Source organism: Haliotis rufescens, unplaced genomic scaffold (genome assembly GCF_023055435.1).
Source record: "Haliotis rufescens isolate VD_foot unplaced genomic scaffold, xgHalRufe1.0.p SCAF_50, whole genome shotgun sequence".
NCBI classification, from domain to species: Eukaryota; Metazoa; Mollusca; class Gastropoda; order Lepetellida; family Haliotidae; genus Haliotis; species Haliotis rufescens.
Window position 1 is genome coordinate 2,149,482 of NW_025964224.1, and position 7,795 is coordinate 2,157,276.

Genomic DNA, 7,795 nt, shown 5'->3' on the forward strand with positions numbered 1-7,795 from the left:
AGTTCGAACCCTGTTCATATAATTTCAGACTTTGCGTTGTGTTCTCCTGTGATCAGTCATGAACAGTGTACTCTCTCGAGGTTCTATGGTTGGTCAGGTTCTCAACTTTGCTAAAACAAAACTAAGACAAAATCATAAATTAAATGATTTATTAAACTTAAAAAAATGCACAAATTAACAGAAATCAGAAAAATACAAAAAGAAAGCACTCACACACAGGTAAACTTGTACTATTAGCCTAAATGTCTTTATTGTTAATTGCCTAATTTACTGCCTATTTTCTCCTACACCTACTTCTCCCCCACACCACTATTCCAATAAGTATACTAAATAAATACCTTACAAAACCTACATTTTAACTTATTGCTTACCCTCCAATCTATCTAAATCCTTATTTCTACATGTTTTTCCTACAACTACTTCTCCCCCACCCGACTATCACATAAACTAAACCTACTCCTAAAACTAGTCGTAAGGAAAACCTTATTGCCTAGAGGGATGTTCCCCCGTAGTGGGTGTTGTGGACTTACTTGTCGGGACACCCGAAACTTCAGACAACTAATCTCGGTCGTATCAGGCTTTTATACCCACGGTGCTAACCATATTCATAGGTCACGGGTCATACAATCTTCTAAGCTTCTCATTGGTCAAATGATAATTCCTAACATAGCGTGCTCGGCGCCACCTATCGAACCGGAAACACGCTACGGCAGGAAGACATGCGGACCTCGCAACCGTCACAGGGAATTCCAATGGAATTTTACTGCCAAACGTGAGTAATAAATAGATTAACTGACTACAAGATAACGACTTCCACCAGCCCTGCTGAAGCACTACCAAGCCCTATAATTTACAACCCGTACCGTACATAAAACTTAAACTTGCCGCCATACTACCCGATAAATTACGATCTATTTTTAGCCCAACTACCACATACCTCCCCCCTTAAGATCAAAATTACCCAATTTTGTCCCCAATATACTACTTTCCTAACACAATGCTTTCATTCTTACAGATAAATAACAGATCAACAAAAGAAAACAGCAAAAGGAAACATTGACAGCAACAGCTTCATTCCGAGTCCAGGTTGTTGATGGCTTCCAGCTCCTCTTCTTCTCGTTCTTCCCGCGATCTCCTTCTAGACGGCAACCGGTGTCTCCTACGCTGGGCAGCTTCTTTGAGTTCTTTCTGGCTGGCTGATAAACATGCTGATGGTTGTGATGAAGATGTTCCAGAAACGGAGCTCGGTGTTCCTGTCGTCTTTCGCCGTGGCAACATCACTGAGCCAGGACTCAAGAAACTGGTATTCTGTAAACGGACTGGCTGCACTTCGCCCGAAGGATGGGTCTTCAGGTGCCGTCTACAGGAACTGGATTTGTTAAACACCCTCTTACAGACACTACACTGGTGGCGGAGGATGTCCTCCTTGTGTCGGGCCAACCAGTGATCTAAATAGTCTCCATATTTCTCATAGACCCTGCTGACGCAGCCTGGAACCTTACACCGCATCCCCTCCTCTGTCCATAACGGTCGCTCGCGATCCATAAACTCTTTCCACTCCTCTGGGTTGACCTTGACTTCGAATGCATCCATCCTAAAACAAGTGGAAGATAACTTCCAAAGAATCGATGTCGCCCTACAAACATTCTTTTTATCTCTTATGGTTAAAACCAACACCCAACTTAAAAAAACAACAAATACAACATAAATTAAGAGATATACTTTATTTTGGAAATAACCAATCATAACGACGAAACTTATCAAAATCGGACACGATAATTGGAGATTTTACAAATCTCCTTGCACTACGGGGAAAACATTTTCCTTGGCTTTACAGCCCTCCCTACTCTAGTTCTAACTGGTGATGGAGATAGACTACACTCAACACCATCCCCCTCTTCCTGCACAATAGATTCATCTGTTGACTCTGGAGCAGATTCAGTAGACAAAGATAACTCTGTCCTTGGCCTATCAAAATGTAACCAATTCTGGGGTGTATCAGTACCCTGGAACGGTTTAAGATGATCCACATGCACATTGACAATACGACTACTACTGCTTTTCTGAATTTGGTAGGTTAAGTCTGAAACGTAACCAACTACAAGATAAGGACCATCCCAACCTAATCCCAACTTTTGATTTGCCTTTGGTGGATACCACCGCCAGACAAACTCCCCAATTTCAAAAGACCTAGTCTTTAAGCCCTGATCATAATTTCGTTTTTGAGCTGCAGCCGCAACTCCTAACCATTCAGAGGCAAATTGGAAGACATTCTGCATGGTTTCCTGTAACCACTTGACATAAGCAACTGAACATTGTTGAACCTGAACTCCAGGTGGATTCTCTACCATAACATCTATCGGTACCCTTATCTCACGACCTAACATCATCAGATTTGGAGAACAATGTGTGCTTTTATGTTCGCTGCAACGGTATGCCATGAGAAGATATGGAAGGTGATCATCCCAATCCAAAGGTTCTTGTTGGACATAAATGGATAGCATTTGCTTAAGCGTACGATTAAAACGTTCTATCATCCCATCAGATTGGGGTCGGTACGGTGTAGTTCTGGTCTTCTCTATTCCCAACAATGCACAGATTTCTGCAAATAGATTGGACTCAAACTCCCTTCCCTGATCGGTATGCACCTGTAAAGGACAGCCAATACGACAAAATACTTCTGAGACCAGCTTATCAGCAACAGTAATGGCAGTATGGTTTGGGATTGCAAAGGCCTCTTTCCACTTTGTGAAATAATCCCCAACAACCATAATATATTCATTGCCCTGTCGACTGATTGGTAAAGGACCCATAATATCGATGGCAATGCATTCAACGGGAGAGCGAACTTGAAACTGTCTCAATCGAGATTTGCCCTTCCCAGGGCCAGGTTTGCATCTAGCGCAAAATAGGCACGCTTTACACCACAATTTGATGTCCTTTGACATGTTTGGCCAATAAAACCGGGACTTGATAGATTGCAGTGTTTTGTCTCTACCAAAATGACCTGCTGACCTATTACTATGCAGATGTTGAAATATGTTATCCCTAACCATAGCTGGAGCAACCAACTGTACCCGGGGACCAAAGAAGTCAGATTCTATTTTGCAGTACAACAGTCCATTTTCAATCACCAGGTTATCCCACTGACCCCAAAGACATTTAGCCTCTGCAGACAAATCTACTATTTCTGCTCTGGAGGGTCTATCTGTACTCGTTTTCAGTAACTCCAAAATTGGACCTATACCCTTGTCAGCTTTCTGTCCTCCTAATAACTCATCTCTCGTCCAGATTGGTAACCAATTAGGAACACTAGCAGAGTTTTCCACAGAGGTATATGACGGGATATGCCCACCTTCTGCGGAACGATTGCACGTTGCACTAGCCGTTGCACTATCGCTAACGGAAAGTGGAGAAATTCTGGCGGAGTCCATGACCTGAGAATGGGAACCATCATTTTTAGAAATACTGTCCACCATCCCAGTGTGTAACACCTGACTAGTTTTAACTGATGACTGATGACAGTCATTTGAAAAGCTTGCAGCACATTCCAAACATTCCTCAAACCCACACTTTCTAACTGGTTTACGTGACAAGCCATCAGCATTTTGATGTTTGGTGCCCGCTCGATAATGGATTTCAAAACTATATGTCTCAATAATGCTTAACCATCTTGCTAGAATTCCTTCAGGATCCTTGAAGTTTTTCAACCATATCAGTGGAGCATGATCTGTTCGTATCAGGAACTTTCGACCATACAAGTAGTGTCGAAATGATTTCAGAAAAGTGACTACTGCTAACAATTCTCGCTTGGTGGTGCAATAATTTCTTTGTGCCGGACCAAGAGTTTTACTAGCATAAGCTAAGACCTTTTCTTTCCCATTCTGCACTTGTGAGAGAACAGCTCCCATACCGTATGCACTAGCATCCGTATCAAGTATAAACAGACCTTCATCCTGAGGAAATGCCAGTACTGGAGCATCTAATAAACATTGTTTCAACTGACAAAAAGCACTATCACATTCCTCAGTCCAAATGAAAGGAACACCCTTTCTTGTGAGTCTATTCAAAGGAAAAGCTATCTCCGAGAACTTTGGTACAAAGTGTCGATAATAACCAACGAGTCCTAGAAAGCTACGGACCTCTGTTCGGTTTTCAGGTTTGGGCCAGGTATTGACAGAACTAGTCTTTTCAGGATTACATCTTATCCCTTCTGCTGAAACTATATGTCCCAAAAATGAAACTTCAGTTTGAAAGAGTGTACACTTCTTGGGTTTGAGTTTCAAATTTGCTAGCCGTAACTGCGTAAATACCATCTTTAGATTTTCCAATGCACTACTAAAATCTGGGCCAAAGATGATCACGTCATCCAGATAGCAAAGACATTTCTTCCACCTTAATTTTCCTAACACTCTATCCATAAGCCTTTCAAATGTAGCCGGTGCATTTGTTAACCCAAAAGGCATGACATTGAAATGGTATAATCCTACATGTGTAGCAAAAGCAGTTTTGTGTTTATCTCTAGGATCCATCTTTACCTGCCAATATCCGCTTGCTAAATCCAAAGTGCTAAACCACTTAGCACCCCCTAAAGTTTCCAATGTTTCATCAATACGAGGTAACGGATAAGCATCCCTCTTACTGACAGAATTCAGTTTCCTAAAGTCAACACAAAATCTACAGGACCCATCTTTTTTAGTCACTAAACAAACTGGTGCCGACCATGGACTGTCGCTAGCCTCTATGACACCATGAGCCATCATCTTATCAACTTCTTCTTCAATCACTTGTTTCCTACTTAAAGGTACCCTTCTAGCTGGAAGTTTGATGGGAATCGCCCCAGATGTATCTATTGTGTGGGTAACCACATTTGTTTGTCCTAAAAATCCATCTTCTCCTACAAAAACATCCTCATACTCTAACACTAACTGAGTCAATGCTAGTTTCTGCTCAGCGGTAAGCTCATTAGAACTACTGTCTACAAAAGGCTGCAAATGAGGAGGTAACTCCTTTTTGACAGAGTTCTGCTGCTGATCTTCACAACACTCAACTACCTGACTGACGCTACTAACAGTACCTATTAGTGATGAACTGTTCAAAGAAACTCCCTTATTACTAAGGTTTAAGACTGACACTATGACCTTGTCATCTTTAGGCTTGACTAAACTTTTAGCCACGTAAATGCCTCTACTGCGTAACTGGTCATTTGGCTCAATCAAACCATACTCTGAAGAAAAGGGACCCATTAGCCTACATTCAATGAACTTTTCCGCACCTTCAGGTACAGTGACCTTGTCAGCAATTTGTATGCGAGAACAGTTGTAAGTTTTCTGTTTATGCAATTTCAATTTGCCTTGTGAAGTTTTAAGAATCTTACGCCTAATCGTAATGTCACAATCATAGGTCTCCAGGAAATCCAAGCCAATAATACTACTCAAATGTCTTAGGTCTGCAACAACAAACTCTTGCACAAACTGGGCACTACCAACAGTAAACTCAAATGTTGCACAACCATACACATTCACCGCACTACCAGTAGCTGTGAAAAATTCCTTATCAACCTTGCTCAAGGTAACACCTTCTAGGCCTAACCTCAGAAAATCTTGGTATGACAACAATGAAACAGGAGAACCTGTATCTACCAATAGTTTACAAGGTACCTGCCTTAATTCAACTTCTAGAAAAAGACAAGATTTCCCATTGGTATCAGCGTGTAACACTACCTGTTCTCGTACATCAGAACTACTAATGTCATGTTGTGAGGATAACACTGTCGTACTTCCTTCAGTAGGCCTAACATTTTGTTCTAACCCGGCTGAAATCTCGGCCCCAATCCCAGCCTGACTCAGTTTCCCAAGTTAGTCTTAGCCCCTTCAGATCCTTTAGATCCCGTGGATACAGAAGATCCAGGTAAACCCAACTTAGCCAAATAAGGACATTTGTCCCTTGGATGTCCAGGATCTTGACAAATGAAACAACTAAATTTCCTAGATTTCTGTGGGACTCTAGTACACTTTTCCAACCGCTGATCTATCAATTTGCTTATCGCATCTACAGTTAAACCTTCGTCAGTACTTGTCTGAGATACTACAGCAACCCTATCAGACATTTCTGGCTTTTTGCTTCTATTTCCCTCAACTGCATCGTATTCAATACCATGTGCTATTGCTTCTTCTAAAGTTTGTGGATGAGCGAAAGCAATATGCTTCTTCATAGTGAAGTTTGTCAATCCTGTCAGAAATTGATCAATCACGTGCAACTCCAGTGAGGCAAAGGTGGCTTCTGGATACGCCAGAAGTGCTAATCTGCGTAACTGATATCCAAAGTCAGTTACTGACTCGTCCCTTCCTTGCCTACGGTTTCTGAACTCAGATCTGAAAGCTACACTTCTTTCCTTTGGATTAAATCTCTGTGTAAGCACACTTTTTATGGCATTGTAATCACTCAACTGCATTAGTGTAAGGCTACTGAGCAACTTTTGTGCACTTCCTCGTAGACACATGGTCAATTGCTGTGCTTTCTCACCACTAGTCCACCCATTCCATGCAGCAACTTGTTCAAAATGAACTAAAAAATCTTGCCAATCACACGTTTTGCCATCAAAAACATCTGGTCTAACTTCCCGACGGATGGGTTTAGCCAAATATGGTTGAACAAACGGAGAACTAGTGTCACTTTGAAAAATTGTATCACCTGCCAAACTGGAATCTAGCAAAGAACCATTACCAGACGGGCCAAAAGCAACTCCAGCTGCAGAGGATGACCTCTGCTTGTGCCGGGAAAAATCTACTGGGACCCTTGGTTTGTCTACGTTTTGATTAGGTGTACCAAAATGTACTGAACGATTTTCCTGTCTACTGCCCCCATCGTAAGCAAACCCATGGTTTAATCTATAATTTGTTTCTTCTGGGTTTAGGCCTAACGTTTCAGTACCTATTGGCCAATCAAGAATTGACTGTGTAGTAACACTATGCAGTTGTTGCTGTGAATCAACATTTCCAGTAGTTGGACACGGTGTTGATGTTACAACTCCTGTGTAATGTGTTTCAGACAAATCCATAAGATCAGTATCCAAACCGGATGTTTGCTCACCCTGACTTGCTGATAGGGAAAATAATGCACGAGTTTCCTCAGTCATCATATTTCACAACTTAATCCTGACAGAAGAATAAAGATTTTCCACACAAAAATAACAATATGGCCTTGTTTGTTCAGAAGAAAAAAATCAAATCTACAACAAGTTTATCTGGCAAAAAAAAAAACAACCCTAAAAAAAAAACTAGACTATTTCAGCATTGTCAAGATCACATGCCAGATCCTGGTCTCGGCACCAAATCTGTAATAGGCGCCCTCTGGCGGGCTGCCCAGTGACAGGATTGTAATCGGAGAGTACTAAGTTCGAACCCTGTTCATATAATTTCAGACTTTGCGTTGTGTTCTCCTGTGATCAGTCATGAACAGTGTACTCTCTCGAGGTTCTATGGTTGGTCAGGTTCTCAACTTTGCTAAAACAAAACTAAGACAAAATCATAAATTAAATGATTTATTAAACTTAAAAAAATGCACAAATTAACAGAAATCAGAAAAATACAAAAAGAAAGCACTCACACACAGGTAAACTTGTACTATTAGCCTAAATGTCTTTATTGTTAATTGCCTAATTTACTGCCTATTTTCTCCTACACCTACTTCTCCCCCACACCACTATTCCAATAAGTATACTAAATAAATACCTTACAAAACCTACATTTTAACTTATTGCTTACCCTCCAATCTATCTAAATCCTTATTTCTA